Raw genomic sequence first — 17,239 nt, 5'->3', positions numbered from 1 at the left:
ATCCTAAATGAAAGAAAACCTTGAAGTGATATCACTGAAATCAGGAACAAGAGAAATAGGGAAATAAGAGAAATAAGAAAGTCAAACTATCCTTTGTAGTGGCGTTTCAACTGTATTTTAATAAATAAAGACTGCCTGAAGATATGAGAGCTAAACAGTCCCATTGGTAAGCCTTAGAGACCAGGCAATGGTAACACACACCTTTAATCCCAGTAGCTACACTAGTTGCCATAGAAACCAGATGGTGCATACCTTTAATCCCAGGCCTAAAGAGGATTATAAAAGGGGAGGAAACAGCTCTCAACACACAGTCTCATTTTGAGATTCCTGGAAGCAGGATAGCCATTTCAGACTACAGTTGAGGTCAAAGCCAGTGGTTGGCTGTTTTGCTTTTGGGGTCTTTAGGTTGAACCTCCAATTTCTCTCTCTTGAGTTTTTATTAATAGTGCTTCAATTCCCATTTGCAGATGACATGATACAATACATAGGAGTTCCCCAAAATTCTGCCAGAAAACTTCTAAAATCAAATTCTGCAATGTGGCAGGATAAACAATCAACTTCACAAATCAAGTTTTTTCTATATTATCACCAACAAACATATAGAAAAAGAGATCATAGGCACACTGCAATGAACAATATCCTCAATGAAAATAAAATATCTAAGAATAAACCTAACCAAGGAAGTGAAACACCTTCTGCAATGACAAATTTAAACCTCTGAAGGAAGAGATAGAGAAAGACACTGTATGGTCATGAGTTGTAAAGTTAATACTGTGAAAATGTCCAGTCTATCAAAAGTTATTTACAAATTCAACGCTCACAATCAAACTTCCCATCTCATTCTTCATGTCTGGAAAAATCATAAGAAATCATGCTATTAACTATTTACCTAAAAACACTTATAGTACATGTAGGTCAGATTTTAAATACTCACACATAGTTTAAATGAAATTTCCCCACCTGGACTGACAAAGCTTCCCCCCAAGAGCCACAAATTATCTAACAAAAATCCCAACACCAGACATGAAAAGCCCTCTGTTGAGTCATTAGTCAGGGTTGTCCATGAGACTCACAAAAAGTTATAGGCTATTGCTGTTGCTCTTGGTTCCCCCCAAGAAACCACAAGGTGGAAGGTTAGTCCCTGATGCTGAAGATATCATACTCTTTGTACACATAACCTAGAGTACCAACGCTGGATCTGACCTGAAAAGACAATTCAAGTTTCCAAAAAAAAGGGAAGAAACCAATAGTCCTACCGAGATATGATGCCTATGAACTACAACAACCAACATGGCATGATAACCCAAGGGTGCAGTAGTGGCACACAGACCTTGGTAGTAACCAACAGCTCTCTAATTGGACTTAAGACCCAGTTAACAAGAGGAAAATCTTGTCTGGTTCTGGAATCCTAGCCAACTATCCATGGCTGATGAAGTCATGCATCTTGAAGGGGACCTATAATCACTACTTTATTAAATCACCACAATCCCTAGCTACATTCTAAATATTTATCCTTATACTCACAGGTAAGTATACCTCAACCCTCATTAAGGAAGCTTTTCAGCACAACTCCTGCTGAGTGAAAGAGGGGGCAGAAAGATTGTAAGAGCCAGAGGAACAAGAAGTTTGCTATAAGATTGTATCTCCTAGAAAGGTCAAGAAGCTACACCCATGAAGTTTCACCACCATGGCTACCTAAACATAAGCTGAACAACGACAACAACAACAGACATGATAACATGGAAGAAGAGAGTTCATGAAGCCTTAATGCTAAACAAAGAATGATAGGTGACTAAGGAATGCTGCACGTGAGAAACACTCTTCCAAGGAAAGAGTACACCATTTGATTCTTCAATAGCAAATGGTCAGCCCTGAAAACATACAAGCAATATTATAAAGACCTCAACAGGTTGTATTTAAATATTTAAGAATAGACACACACGTGCACACACACTCATACACACACACACACATGCAAGCACAATTAAAGGAGATCATGAATTTGAGTAAGAGCAAGAGGAGAAAAGGAAGGGGAAATGATATAATTACATTATAACCTTAAAAAAAAACTTGATAAATACAATTACCTCATTTTTCTTTCCCCTGCCTTCCTTCAACCATTATCATGCCCTCCAAATTCCTTTCAATCTCATGGCCTCTTATTCATTAATTATTATTGCTGCATACATATGTGCAAAAAATAATCAATGTAACCTGATGAGTCTATTTAGTATTGCTTGTATGGGTTCTTTTTAGGGCTGACTACTTGGGAATGGATAAACATGTAAGAGGTTCATCTCTGGGGAAGAATAATTCTCACTGGGCAGTTTTTAATTTCCTGTAGCTCTTCATACAGGGGTAGGGTCCCATGCAATTTCCCCTATTTACATTGGCATATCAACTGTTCAGCTCTTGTTTAAGCAACCATATTATTAAGATTTCATGAGTGTAGCTTTCCTGTCCTATCTAGAAAACACAATCTTTCAGCAAACATTCTGGTTCTCTGGCTAATAATCTTTTCACTCCTTCTATGCTTTTAACCACAGAGTCATCTCTCTAGCCCTTTGAAATAATTTATTTTATTTTTCAATATAACTTTTAGATATCTGTTTAAATATGATCTCAAATATATACAAAATTCTCAAGAACTGTATAGAAAACTCATTTCTTTGAGCCTTATGTCAAGGAATATAGATGCATTAATTGGGGCTGGGTACCCCACAATCAGTTGTTCTCTGCAATTTGATTAGTTGTGGCTTTCTGTATGGTCTCTATCAGCTGTGAAGATACTTGAGGATGGGTGAGAGCTACACTTATCTGTGGGTACAGAATACAGTTAGAAATTATCCTGATTTATAAAGAAATAGCAGTATAGTAGGTTCTCCTCTGAGATCTATAACCTCACTAGCCATGGGTAGTTTGCTAAGTGGAAAATATCAGGCATGGTTTCCCTCCTACTGAGCAGGCCTTAAGTCCAATTAGACACCACAAAGATGTAAGTGCTACTACTGCACCTTAGTACTACTTAGGGGTAGTTTGCCATCCTGAGCCTTGTTGTGGTTCACAGGCATCACAGCTAAGAATCTATTCTCAGCCGGACAATGGTGGCGCACGCCTTTAATCCCAGCACTCGGGAGGCAGAGGCAGGCGGATCTCTGTGAGTTCAAGGCCAGCCTGGTCTACAGAGCTAGTTCCAGGATAGGCTCCAAAGCCACAGAGAAACCCTGTCTCGAAAAACCAAAAAAAAAAAAAAATCTATTCTCTAACAATTATAACAATTAAAATTTATGCATACCTAAAAAGAACATATGTAGCATGCCCTCAGCAAGTATGCTTTTGTTAACTATCTTAATAATATTCTCTAGGGCATTTTTTAACCTCTTTTATAACATAAAAACACAAGGAACTGGGAGAGGTTGATCATGTGGCATCTGTAGGAAAAAAAGTTACAGTGCAGATGGAAGCAGGGCTCAGATGTCATGAGACAGGGGCTTCATTTTAAATGCAATAAAAACCAGCATTCATTTTATCATGGCTCTTTTATTTTGTGACCTTGGAACTGTCCTTTGACTTCTATAAGTCTGGGTATAAGAATAACAGTGCCCTCTGTATCATATTGGTACACACTGGTATGCAGCAATCCAAGTGCCAGGTGCTTACAAAGTGCTCTGTATTTTTAGTATGCAAAATCCTAGCATGTATAAGGTACTTTCTAAATAAATAGTAATTTGAAAATTATAATCTCTACTAAACATATTACTACATCTCAACTCATAAACATCATATTTATTAATAAGATTCTTTATATAGTTTCAACAACTGGTTACGGAGAAATAGTCACTATGCCTTTTAAAATATTAATTTCATTCAATGCATATATAATTGTAAAATAAACTGCTGGAAATTTACAATTCCTATTTCTATGGTTGCAACTACATAAAAGAAGAAACAATTTAAAATACGATCTTTAGAAGAAATACCAAGTAAAGAAGTCGATGATTAATTATTGGTTGTTCGCCTTCTTCCCCCTTGGGCATAAACGAGTTCTAGGTCAACCAAACATTGCTTAGGATTATGCTGGCATTAAACAGCAAAACAAATTAAGAACAAAACAGTAAAACATACATGTAAAAAAACTGACGAAGTTGAAAAAACCCTGAGCCACTTTAACAATTCTTCTCATTATAAGAAAATGATAAAAAAAAATCCTCATTTATTTATTTATTTGTATGTTTTTTTATTCATTATTGAGTAGCCTCTCTATTACACTTGCAGGGGAAGAAAACCTGACACCTACAAGCAAATGTAACAGCTGATTATAATTTGTTTGCAAAGGAGGACATAACAGATACTTCAAAAAAATGTTTGCTAGGCCTTTTTCATAACAAATCATATTCTTTTCTTGGTCTGTCACTTTATCCAGTAATTTTTATTTTAACCATAAAAAATGTTGTACTAGTAATATATTAAGCACTGATAAGACTATTAAGTCAAAATTTCAAAAGGTAAATAAGGCTGGAGATACTCCTTGTAAATAAATATAGATTATATAAAAAACACATAAGTAAGTAGTCATTAAAATGACAGCTCCCAACTTCTCTTTGCAACAGACACCATAACAGAAAACTACAACCAATCAAAATGCAGAGTTGTGGTACCTAGTACCAAGGACATATCTACATTAAAATTACAGCACTTAAGGCTCAGGAATCATTTGGTAAGAGTAGGTAGAAAGATTGTAAGAGCCAGAGGAATAAAAGTTTGCTATAAGATTGTGTCTGCTAGGTATATCCAAAACTACACCACGAAGTCTTACCAATATGACCGCCAAAACAAGAGCTGAACAAGAAAAACAATAGACAAAGGTCATGTGGGTGGGAGCCTAGGAAGCCTCAACCCTACAGGCAACTAAGCAAAGAGGACAGCAGGAAAAGCAACCTTCAGGGGAAGAGCACAGCAACGGATTATCTAATACCAAATGGCCAGCCCTGAAAATATACATACAAGTAATATACACGTGGAACAAGTTGTACTTAAATATTTGAGAATGGGTGTTTGAAAACTGGAAAACTTAAAGGAAACAGACAATTTTCTGGATAAATATCACTTACCAAAATTAAATAAAGAATGCATAAGCAAATTAAATAGACCTACAACCGCGAAGGAAATAGAAAGTCATCAAAAGTCTCCCAATCGAAAAAAGCCCAAAACCAGATAGTTTCAGCACAGAATTCTACAAAAGTTTCAAAGAAGAACTAATATCAGTACTCCTCAAACTGTTCCACACAATAGAAACAGAATGAACACTGCCAAATGTTTTACAAGGCTACAATTACCCTAATACCCAAACCACACAAAGACGTTACTAAGAATGGAATTACAGACCAATCTCACTCATGAACACTGATGTAAAATTACTCAATCAAATACTGGCAAACCAAATCCAAGAACAACACATCAAAAAAATCATCCACAGCAATAGAGAAGCAAGTAAGACAATAGGTGATTTTTAAAAATTCTACATAAAAGCAAGTATCTCTGCAAAAAAAAAAAAATTACTGGAGGGATTATTCCAAAACCAGACCCTAAATAAGCTAGATGGGCAAAGTAAGCTTAATCAACTACAACCGGCATGTAGCAGGCAATAGTAAGCCCTGCTAAAGTATATATCTTGAACTGACACTAACAGTGTTCAGATGCATAATGCCTCATCCCCTTGGTTTTCATGTGTAGTCTTAAAATGAAGGAAGAAATGTTTCAAGACCGGAGAACTCAGTAAGATTAAGATGTAATATTATTTAAATGCTACCAATTTACTCCTGACTATACTTCCATTTTATCAGCTGATAACTCTTTATAATTTTAAAATATTACATTTTAAAGAACAAGACTATTTTTATTTTCATCGCATTTATCTGGTTTTTTAAACCTCTTTCAGTGATATACTACAATAGTGCTTTTGGTTTTCAGTATAAAGGTTTTCCACTCTTGTTTTGAGGAGTGCAAGGCTCTCAATATAATCAAATCTGATCTAAAACTCATGATCTTCCTCCCCGAGCCTCACTGATGAGATTATGGGCATGGACCACCACTCTTAGCTAATGTCCCATTTCTTTCTTTTATTAATCTATTCCAAAGCATTTGTCTGCATTAGAAAAATCTACTACAATTAAGCACTACTGGGTCCTCTAAATGCAAACATTCTCAACTTACAAAGGGATAAATCTTGATATGCCCATCATTAACTAAAATTAGTTTGAGTAAAAAATGTAGGCAATATATCTAACCTGCTAAAGACCAGAGCACAGCCTAGCCAAGACTATCCTCAAACACCCCAAAAATATTTACATTAGCCTACAACTGGGAAAAACCTCACCTAACACAAAGGCTATCTTATAATGAAGTATTATGTACCTTATGTAATTTACTTAATATTATATAGAAAGTGAAAAAATAGTAATTGTATATGTTTTTGTACCACCTGTAAAATTTAAAACAAAAAAGACTTACATTAAAGACCATCTGCACTACATACTAAAAAGGGAGAAATGGTCTACTTTGATAATCAGAATCAAATACCCAATGATTTTAATTCTAACTTCTATATAATAGAATACAACTATATACCACAAATAGGAAAAAAAAGATGTCCTATAGTCTCTTACAAAAAACATACAAAACATACTCAGACACATTTATCCTATTCTAATATATAACACAACCAATGTTTCTTTGCTCTTAAAGAACTATTTTCCAATTTCACTTAATAAAAGAATGTTTTTACTACTATTTACCATTAAATACAAACAAAAATTCATATTCTAAACTAAGATGATTGTAAAATCTTGTTTGAAAAATGAATAAAAAGTAAGTAAATACTCCATTCTATTGTAAAGTATGTTAAGTGACAATGACTACACACTGAAAAATAAAGTTTGTTGTATGAATACAATGATGCTATCAATCAGCACTCCAAGACACACGGAAAACACAAAATTATATTTTGAATACAACTCCTATATGCTTGAAAAGTAATGATTATGTAATTTTCACTAAAAAAAGAATGGAGGAAAAACAGTAGGGCACACACAAAAAATTTATAAAAATTTAATTTTATAACTTAAATTTTAATTAAAACACTATAGATTCAAGAAATAAGATCAATAAAAATATAGAAAACAAAGGGGGATGGTATTTTCATTAGTGGTGATTGTAGGGGTTCTTATAGCAAATATTCTGGTCTGAAAACAAATCATAACTCAAGGTCACTATAAAACAATGCTAGACACATCATGCACATGAAAGTGAGACAAAAGGAAACCAAACTCTAATTTATCTTCTACTCTGAGCCTTGAATCCCCAAAAGGGCAGAATCCATCTGTAACCAGAAGAATCTGTGCAGTCTGCGACCTAGCTATGATATCGCCAAACTAGCTATTTGTTAGAAAAGCTAAAACAAGAAAAGTATTCAGTCTTGGTCCTGCCTAAAATCAAAATGCCAAAATAATCAGTTTTTATAAGGTATTTCTTAAGTTTCAGATTAAAAATTTATTTTATCTAAATAAAAAAAGTTTGGTTAGGTGAGAAATTAAAAATATTTAACTGGTTAAAATACAGCATCATTATATTTAAATTTGTAAATCTCTAATAATTGTCATATGTTTCAATTCTACGTTTTATGGTTAAAGATATTTAAAGATGAATGTTGAAAAGTTACAGATGCTTAAAGGTGAAAAATTAAGTAATGGACTCTACCTCTGTTTAAAACATCATTTTATATCTGTTTCCTTAAAACACAACAAAATCTTATTTAAAACCCATAAACTATTAATCATAATTAAAAAGGCGTGAGTTTAAGTTTCTTATCAGAATAATTAGTCTACAAAACAACCGTTTTTAGAAACACCAATGAAGTGTCAATGATTGCTAGTGATTCACTTCATTTCTTTTACTATCTTCATTTCTACAAAGTGTCACAGTAATATGCTCAAAACTCTACAGGAAAGTACAAGAACTGAGGATAACCATAGGCAACTTTATAGTACTTACAAAGAGGCAAAATGTTGTTCACATTATTAGAAAACAGACATATAAGCTGCCCTTATATGAGGATTTCTGGTCTACAGAGTGAGTTCTAGGTCAGCAGGTCAGCCAGAGCTACACAGAGAGATCCTGTCTCAAAAAAAAAAAAAAAAAAAAAAAAAAAAAAAAACCAAATGAATGAATGACAGGCTTTCTGTCAGGAACTACACAAATTATTTCTGTAACTATTTATAACCTATTACAGAGATAAAGAAGGACATTTTATGGCAAAAGACCCAATTCCTCATAAAAGACAAAAAACATTACATAGTCATATGCATCCAATAACTGTGCTTCAAAACATATGAAGCAAGAAGTGAAAGAGAATCATATCCATTTGTTATATTCAATTACTACATCAATCAGAATGGGAGGATGTATGCTTGAAGTGTTAAAGAACACAAGTAATTTGACCTAATTAACACTTTTAAAAATCTGTACTCAAAGACATTCTTCTTAGAACACATTAAAATATTCACCAACACTGTCCATTTTCTATGCCTTCTCATAAATGTCAAAAAGTTTAAATGAATCATGTCATACAATGCATATTCTTGGAACAAAACAATTAAATTAGAGCCCTATAAAAATATATCTGGAAATTTAAATAAGTATTTGGAAATTAAACAGATCACAGAAAAAACTCACAATGAAATTTTATATCTTATAATTCAATGTAAATAACTATGTGGCACAAGGAAAAATATAAAAACGAAGAGGAAAGAATAAATGTGTGTTCACACATAAGCACGTTCTGTCCTTCTCAACGCCTATTCTTGAGTCTATATTAAAACCTTTTCAGAGAAACCCTGTCTCGAAAAAAAAAAAAAAAAAAAAAAAAAACAAAACAAAAAAAAAAAACCTTTTCATAGGCTGGAGAAGTAGACGGGTGGTAGAGCAGCTGCCTAACAAGAGCGAGAGGCGAGGTTTAATCCCTAGCACTATAATTAATAATCTTTTCTCCAAATTTCCTTTAATGGAAAAAAATAGAATTTGAATTCTTCACAAACATTTCCAGAAAGAAAATAAGAGCTGTATTAACATAATAATAAAATAAAGAATAGGAGCTAGAGAGATGGTTCAGTGATAAGTACTTGCACTGAAATCATGAGGACTGGTATTCAAAAGCTAGCATCCATGCAGCAAGTCCAGCAGCCATCACAAAGTAAAAAGTAGAATTGCTGAAGCTTGCTGCCTTCTCAAGCTAGCTACAGGTTCAGGGAAGAGATTCTACCTCAAATGAATAACTATAAACTGACAGAGGAGGCCAACTGATGATCTCTACTGGCCTCTGAACAGGCATACAGATGTGCACAACCACACACACATGCATGCGCACACACAAATACATAAAACTCCTTTTAAAAAATATTTTAAAAATCTCTACAAACCAAGGTCTTTTGTAAACACAAAAGAAAGAGTTAACAAAACTTTAAAAAATGAACCCAGTAACAAACAAAAGATAATCAAACAGGGATTACCTCAAAAGCTCATGATAGTTGTTTCAATATGCTAAAATTAATGCACCTGACAATCACATTGAGACATTTTTTAAAAGACAAGCAAAAATCTCATCACAATAAACTAAAACACAGTTAACAAAACTCTACCACCCATTCACAATAAGGAAAGAAGGATCAACAGGATGTGGTACAATGGTTAAAGGTGTTCCACCTCCAATCAGGAATAAGGGAAGGATGTTAGTTCTCACTGTCTCTATTCAACACTGTGCTGAGATAATTAGTCAACAAAAATAAAGAAAGCAAAAGAAACAGATATATAAAATAAAAGGGAAGATGATCTACACAGACTATCTGAAGGAATCTAAAGCATCTATCATCACCAAGTTTACAGAAGACAAAATCTTACAGAGGTACCAAGTATACTTCACTGTTATTAGCAACGAACTGTTAGAAACTAACAAGTACTAGCATAAAAAAAATGATGAGAGATTAATGAAAATAAATGTGTAAGACCTTTACATTAAGAAAGACTTTGAAAGGAAACGTAAATGGAAAAGGATACCACTTGGAAGACTCAATATTGTTATGAAGTCAATTCTCCCTAAATTGATCCACAGGGTAAAAAGCACTTACAATCAAAACTCCATTAGCCATTTTGTAGCAACTGACAAGCTAATATTAAACCAGAGAGAGAATTGGAAAGGACCAGAGTAGACAGAATGATTTTAATTTAATTTTAAATCAAATAGCAAAGTTGGGAAGTAATATTACTTTTTTGTTGTTTGCTTTTGAGACAGGTTCTCACTATATAGCTACATTTATCCTGAAACTCACTCTGTAGACCAGACTAGCTTTGAACGCACACCTGCCTCTTACTTCTCAATACTGAGATTAAAGGCACGTGCCATTACACACATTTAATATTCCTTGTTTTAATAGTTATTATAAAGAAACAATAATCAAAATAGTACAGCATTATTGTAAGAATAACAGAGCAAAACAACAGAATAGAGAAAAAAATAGGATAACAGAATAGAGCAAAATCCAGAGCAGGCCCACACATAATCGTGAGCTAAGTTTTATCAAACACACCAAAATAATTCAAAAGGAAAAAAGTCTTTCTTTCAAAAGTTGCTAGAAAAATCTGATACCCCAACCTTTACCTCACACTATACACAAAAAGAACCAAAAATTTATTGCAAACCTAAATATGACACTCCAAAAATACTCTAAGGTATGAGGGGAAAATAAACCATTTTTAAAACTTTTGTCAATCCCCATGATAAACTTCTAATTTCTACTCAAAACTAAAGCAGAATTAAAGAGAAAATTTCTGAGGCTCTCAAGTCAGCATATGTATCTTTAAAGCATTTCCCATTTAATAAATATTTTAGTAATTCCTAAGCAAGTCTTAATTCAAATATAGCCCATTGAGCCACAGAAATCTTCCATTACTAAGACACACTACCCTGCAAGGAAGCAGCAGAGCACTGGATGTAACTTGAAGAAGACTTCATGGTAATGGCTAAAGTCACACAGCCATCACCAAGTAAATGGACACAAGAACGACTACATTCCTACAGGAGGTTCATATCACTTTGTTCTGAGCAGTCAGTAAACAAAAGACATGAGAGAATCTACATTCAAAGATTTACAACTGCCCAGAGTTTATACTCAAATGAGAATTGGACTTTATTATTATAACACCACTGCATGTAAGAAACTTTTAGACTGAAGGATATTTTGCTTCAGTTGGAATAATAAGCATTTCCTTTCTAGTTTCTTAGGTCACTAGCTATCACTGAATGAGCTGTTCTGCAGTTAGGATATAAGGCTGTATATATTAACATATAGCCATAAGAAACTGATATGCCTGTAACATAAAAACCAATGCTTTCTGACATTTAAGTATTCAAAAAAATAAACCTTTTGTTAAACATCAAAGCATTCTCATTAAGATAGAGGTCTCATTATGTAGACAATACTGTCAAGGATCTTCTGATTCTCTTGCCTCAGTTTCTCTAGTGGTAGAATTAAGGTGTGCTACTATGCCTAGCAGCAAAAGTGCCCTCGAAATGACAAAGAAAAAAAAAACCAGTAATAAAAGCAAAGGAAAAAAAAAGCCCCACTTTAAACAAACCTTCCCCCAAAACTTAACTAATGTGACTACCCTGATCCACATTAGTTCAATCCCTGATTAAATGTTTCAAAATTACTTATTATTAAATAATCTAATATTAACATAATTTATGTTTCTCCTACCTTAAATAAAAAGTGAAATTCAAGCGAGGTTTTACTCATGAGAACATCTAAGGACCACATCTTACTATCTTATTCTAAGCACTAGCCTAGACCAATGCAATCAAAATAGCTTAATCAATAACTCTGTAAACATGGGCTCATGAAGGCAACAACTTCAAAGCCACACAAAACACTCAATCCTTTAAACATCCCCTAAAATGTGTTCTATTTTTCTCTCTGATCTTCATTTCTTCTGAGGCATGGCTAGACTTCCTTTTTTTTTACTTGAAAAATGTTCTTACGTTATTTATTTTATGTTCTCTAACCTTATTTTCTCCTATTTATTACCACAGAACTGAAGACTAGTATTTTCAAATGAAAATTAATATATTAATTAACATTTTACATGAAGTACATTAGATAAAAAGTTTAAGGTAATCTTAGGAAGGCCAGATAAAATTTAAGAAAACTTGACAATATATGTTTAATATTACACATTCCAATGAGACCTTACAAATTTCCCTAATAGATTTAAGATAATCCCGCAAGGTAAACTCTAAAATTACTGCCATCCAAGGTTACAAAAATAGCTTGATTTTTAGTAAACATTTCACTATGGTTACATTTCATAATATGGTACAAGGAAAAGTATCTTATTAGACATCAAAAGCTCTTACATTGGGCTGGAGAGTTGGCTCAGAGGTTAAGAGCACTCACTGGCTGCTCTTCCAGAGGTCCTGAGTTCAATTCCCAGCAACCACATAGTGGCTCACAACCATCTGTACTGACATCTGGTGCCCTCCTCTGGCATGCGGGCAGAGGCAGAATGCTGTATACATAATAAATAAATAAATCTTTAAAAAAAAAAAAAGCTCTTACATTTGATCCTTGCAGAAAATTCTTTGTTCCTTTTCCACAAGATGCAATTCCTTAAGAAAGAAAAAAGGAAAAAGAAAGAAAGAAACTGGGTTATTATTCTTGACTTTTAGAAAATCAAACATGTTTTATTATTATAAAATATTTGATACCAGTCTTGGTAGTTAACTCCCTAAATACTTACTGATGATGCAAAGCTCAACTGCCAAAGGGCATTTGTTTTACTTAAATAAAATGCCAGCCAGTAAAGTGTGTCTAATGTCACACCCATTTTTTCCAGGAAAAATTGCTTAAATGCTCATTAATAATTGTCGTATGTGATTCAAAACTTAACTCCTAGGCCCTATCTTCCTATTCTCTATATCATATGGCACTCCAATAGTAACTGCACTGTGTATACAGCCTACTGAACTCATTAACTGCAATAAAAAATAATAAACTAGTTTAAAAGAATTCAAATGCTATATTTCGTTTTTAAAAAGAAAATGCATGAGAAGCAATGATTTGCATCATACTAACATGTATCTGTGCTCCAATATATGATGTATACCTATACTTTCACTGGCTAGCTTCTGAAGTAATTTTAAAAAATAAGATAATGAATACATACGGACAAAAATGAATAGAAAATACCACTTTCAACAATTTAGCTCAATTAAAAAACCACACAATGTATCACATACATAACGAACACTGTGGTCTTGACCTTGCCTAGAGACAGTAACAAGTCATTTGGGTAAAAGGAAAAAAACAGTTAAATCATATAGTGGCGTTAACACAATGATACAGAAAGAGTATGCTTAGGTAATTCAAATGATTCCCAAGTCTATCTACTTTAAATAATGAAATGCATCATGTTTCTGCAGAAATCAAATTTTAAGAATCTAACCCAGGCATTTTATTTGTTGTGAGGTCATAATTTTTGTTTCTATTCTAAAAGGGGCACATCCTTTAAATGAATCACACAAACTGGCAAATAATCTTTTTATATTAGCAAATTAAATATTAAACACTCAGGGATTAAAAGACACACAAAGAAATCTCTTTTCCTAGGCAAAGGTAGAAAGAAGCTTGCTTTAAAATGATACTTTGGGCTTTTAACCTAATTTTATTAAAATACAGAAAATAAATAAATTAGTATCTGTTTTGTGTGTCATAGGGGAAATAAAGGTTTACCAATGTCTTTCAAGGTAGGTAAATGATTAAATGAAAAATATACTTTATATGTCCATAAACCTTTGCTCCTCAAATTTATAAACTGTTCTTCATCATGTTTTGATTATCTTCTCAAATAATTTCAGAAGATAACACTGAGAACCAAGTTTTCCTATTTTTTTATAATGATCTATAATATCTAACCGACCCCCAAACTCACTGCCTCATCTAGCTGAGAATAAGATAGCCTGCACTTTCTGTAATTGCTAGCCCTATTTCCCTCTAGTATCCATTTACCTAATAAATGTTCAGATCAATGATACCATCAGCCAGGCCATCCCCAGGAAAGAAAACCATCACAATTATCATCACTTCAAATGAGTAAAAATATCATAGTTTTGCAAGCATAAACTTATTATACTGTTATACTGATATGCTTTTTGTTTTTTGGTTTGGTTTGGTTTTGGTTTTTCAAGACAAGGATTCTCTGTCTAAGTCTTCTGGCTGTCCTGGAACTCTCTGTTGTAGACCAGGCTGGCTTCACAGAGATCCACCTGCCTCTGCCTTCTGAATGCTGGGATTAAAGGCGTGCAACAACAACACCTGACTACTGATAGGCATTTTAAAAGATCTATGTACACAACTCATTTTTCTGTCTTCAGCAGCTAGTCAGTATCTGGCACATAATTCAAAACATTCAGAATTTATTTACTGAGATTATAATATATTCCACACATTTTCTAAGTTGTAAGGATATATTCTCATCTTTCTCACCTTAAATCCTAGTGAGAAAGAACTTAACACAGATAAGAAATAAATGTGGCAGGTTAACAGAAAACCATTGATAAGAAAATGATTAACAGGGAGGGAACTGAAATTACAGAGACGATGTTCAGGGAAGGCCTAATACAACACCATAAAAGTCCAAAAATTCATCACTGTCCTATTTTTTATCCTCAAGAGGAAATGAAATTATAAAGAAGCAACCTCTAGCTGGGAAGTGGTGGCACACGGCTTTAATCCCAGCACTTGGGAGGCAGAGGCAGGCAGATCTCTGTGAGCTCAAGGCCAACCTGTCTACAAGAGCTAGTTTCAGAACAGGCTTCAAAGCTACAGAGAAACCCTGTCTCGAAAAACCAAAAAAAAAAAAAAAAAAAAACCAAAAAAAACCCAAAAAAAACCCAACTTCTAAAGTCATACTGATGTGGGAGTTCCCTCTGTGTGCTGTGATTACCAAAAATGAATAAAGAAACTACCTTGGCCTGGATAAGGTAGAACTTAAGGGCGGGGGGGGGGGGGGGGGACGGGACTGAATGCTGGGAGAAGGAAGGCCAAGAGTGAGACGCCACTGAGCCGCCAGAGACAGACATGCTAATCTTTGCTGGTAAGCCACTGCCATGTGACAATATACAGATTAATAGAAATGGGTTAAATTAATAAGAATTAGCCAATAAGAAGCTAGAGCTAATGGGCCAAGCAGTGATTTAATGAATACAGTTTCTGTGTGATTATTTTGGGGCTAAGCAGCCAGGAACGACCAGGCGGCTCTCAGCAACTGTCATACAAATAGTAAAGTGGTGAAGCCAGGTGAACATACAGGGACAATTCCAACTGCCATGTAAAACCACTGATGAGGGATGTCATGTATAAGTGTTGCTTTTATTGGTTGATAAATAAAGCTGTTTAAGCCAATGGCTTAGCAGAGTAAAGCCTGGCAGGAAATCCAAGCAGAGATACATAGAGTAGGCGAAGTCAGGGAGAAGACAGCCAGCCAGCCACTGAGGAAACAAGACATGTAGAAAATGATGTAAGGACACAGCCATATGGCAATACACAGACTAATAGAAATGGGTTAATTTAAAATGTAAGAGCTGGTCAGAAATACGCCTGAACCATTGGCCAAACAGTGTTGTAATTGATAGTTTCTGTGTGATTACTCAAGTCTGGGCAGCAAGGAAATGAAAATGCAGTCTCCATCTGCTAACCACATCATAGTTAGTGCCTTAGCTGAATAAGCAAGTGGGAACTTTTAAGTTATACAAGACAACATAGGCTAATAACATGAAAAGGAATGACACCATGATATAATAATTTTATGGTTGGGGGTCACAACATGAGGAACTGAATTAAAGGGCCACAGCATTAGGAAGGTTGAGAACCACTAAGCTAGAGTGATAATGATCTTTTTATGATAATGAGATGGCTGGTCACTGGGGGGAAGGGAGGAGTCCTAAGATAGCTTAAAGGTCCCCCAAATAAGTCCAAATCGTGATTAAAATAATCTTAAAATATACTCCAACTTGATTTTCTCCCATCTTATCAATGACTGAATAGAAAAAGGCTAAAGGATGAGTTGGTCACCATCAGCTAAAAATGCAATAAATCATACCTAAGTGTAGTAGTATTTCATCTGTATTTTAATAAAGCTTGCCCTAAGATCAGAAAAGTAAAACAACCACATTGGCCAGCCTTATAGACAAGGCAACCACGACACGCACTTTTAATCCCAGTAGCCACAGTAGCTTGCCAAAGAAACCAGGCAGTAGTGGTACATGCCCTTAATCCCAGAACTAGAGATGACAAAGCGGGAGGAGACAACTCTCAGGCTCAGTCTCATTCTGAGATTCCTGGAGGCAGGATCACCATTTCAGACTGAGGTAGAAGCAAGGGTCAGTGACTGGCTGCTTTGCTTTTCTGATCTTCAGGTTGAACTCCAATATCTGTGTCTGAGTTTTTATTAATCGTGCTTCTCTCAAAAACCCCAAAGGGCAGCATGATGGAAATAGTTACACTAGGGGTCTGGAGGATAGCAGGACCAGAGAGTTCCCTATACCTATCCACATACCGTGCCCTCTTCATCTTCTCTCTCTGGCAGTTAATCTGTATTCTCTGCAGTATTCTTCATAATACCCATCACAGACTAGCACTCAATTCAAATATTCAAAACCACAAGTATTTTGAGCACTGACATGACTCCAGAAGCAAAAATCCCATACCTAGTCTTCACATAAGAAGCTAAAGTAATAACACTGGTATACTCAAAATATTGCACATAAAATTACCTTCCAGCTATGTAAGGTATGTATCACACATCACTGACTTCTATGTTCAAACCGCATTTCCTTCCCTAAGATATTGACTTACATTCATACAAGTATTATGAAAGTTTCAAAAGTCTAAAATCAGAAAAACTTGAGCCAAAGCTTTTCATATAAAAAATATTCACATGTACAACAGGTCAACAACAACAACAAAAGTACCCCTGAGTTCTGTGGGCTGCTCCAGCAATAAATCAAACCTGTGATGACGCTTTGATAACCCATGCTTTTAGGGAGTTGTTCAGAAATAAAAAACATAATCTGGAACTTGGAGCAAGCATCTAAACTGGGGCTTAAATAGGACTGAGCCTGCAGTGTATGAGA

General features: G+C 34.6%; 1 protein-coding gene across 6 annotated transcripts in view; it reads right to left on the bottom strand.

The window, feature by feature from the left end:
* The window catches only part of Mef2a (myocyte enhancer factor 2A), a 120,018-nt gene that overhangs the window by 81,876 nt on the left and 20,903 nt on the right, over nt 1–17,239 (bottom strand). For 4 of the 6 annotated variants that reach the window (XM_041657296.1, XM_041656942.1, XM_041657365.1 and 1 more), the window contains exon 2: nt 12,666–12,715. The exons of 1 other annotated variant lie outside the window; for it this stretch is intronic. The gene's annotated coding sequence lies outside the window, so the exon portion shown is untranslated. Of the gene's footprint in view, nt 1–8,049; nt 8,173–12,665; nt 12,716–17,239 lie in introns of all 6 variants that reach the window. One more of the 6 variants, XM_041657032.1, reaches the window with a different exon arrangement.

This window comes from Microtus oregoni, unplaced genomic scaffold (genome assembly GCF_018167655.1).
Source record: "Microtus oregoni isolate MIOR12 unplaced genomic scaffold, Mior012 000000F_ref0000247, whole genome shotgun sequence".
Lineage (NCBI taxonomy): Eukaryota > Metazoa > Chordata > Mammalia > Rodentia > Cricetidae > Microtus > Microtus oregoni.
This window is presented reverse-complemented; position numbering and strand designations above follow the sequence as displayed.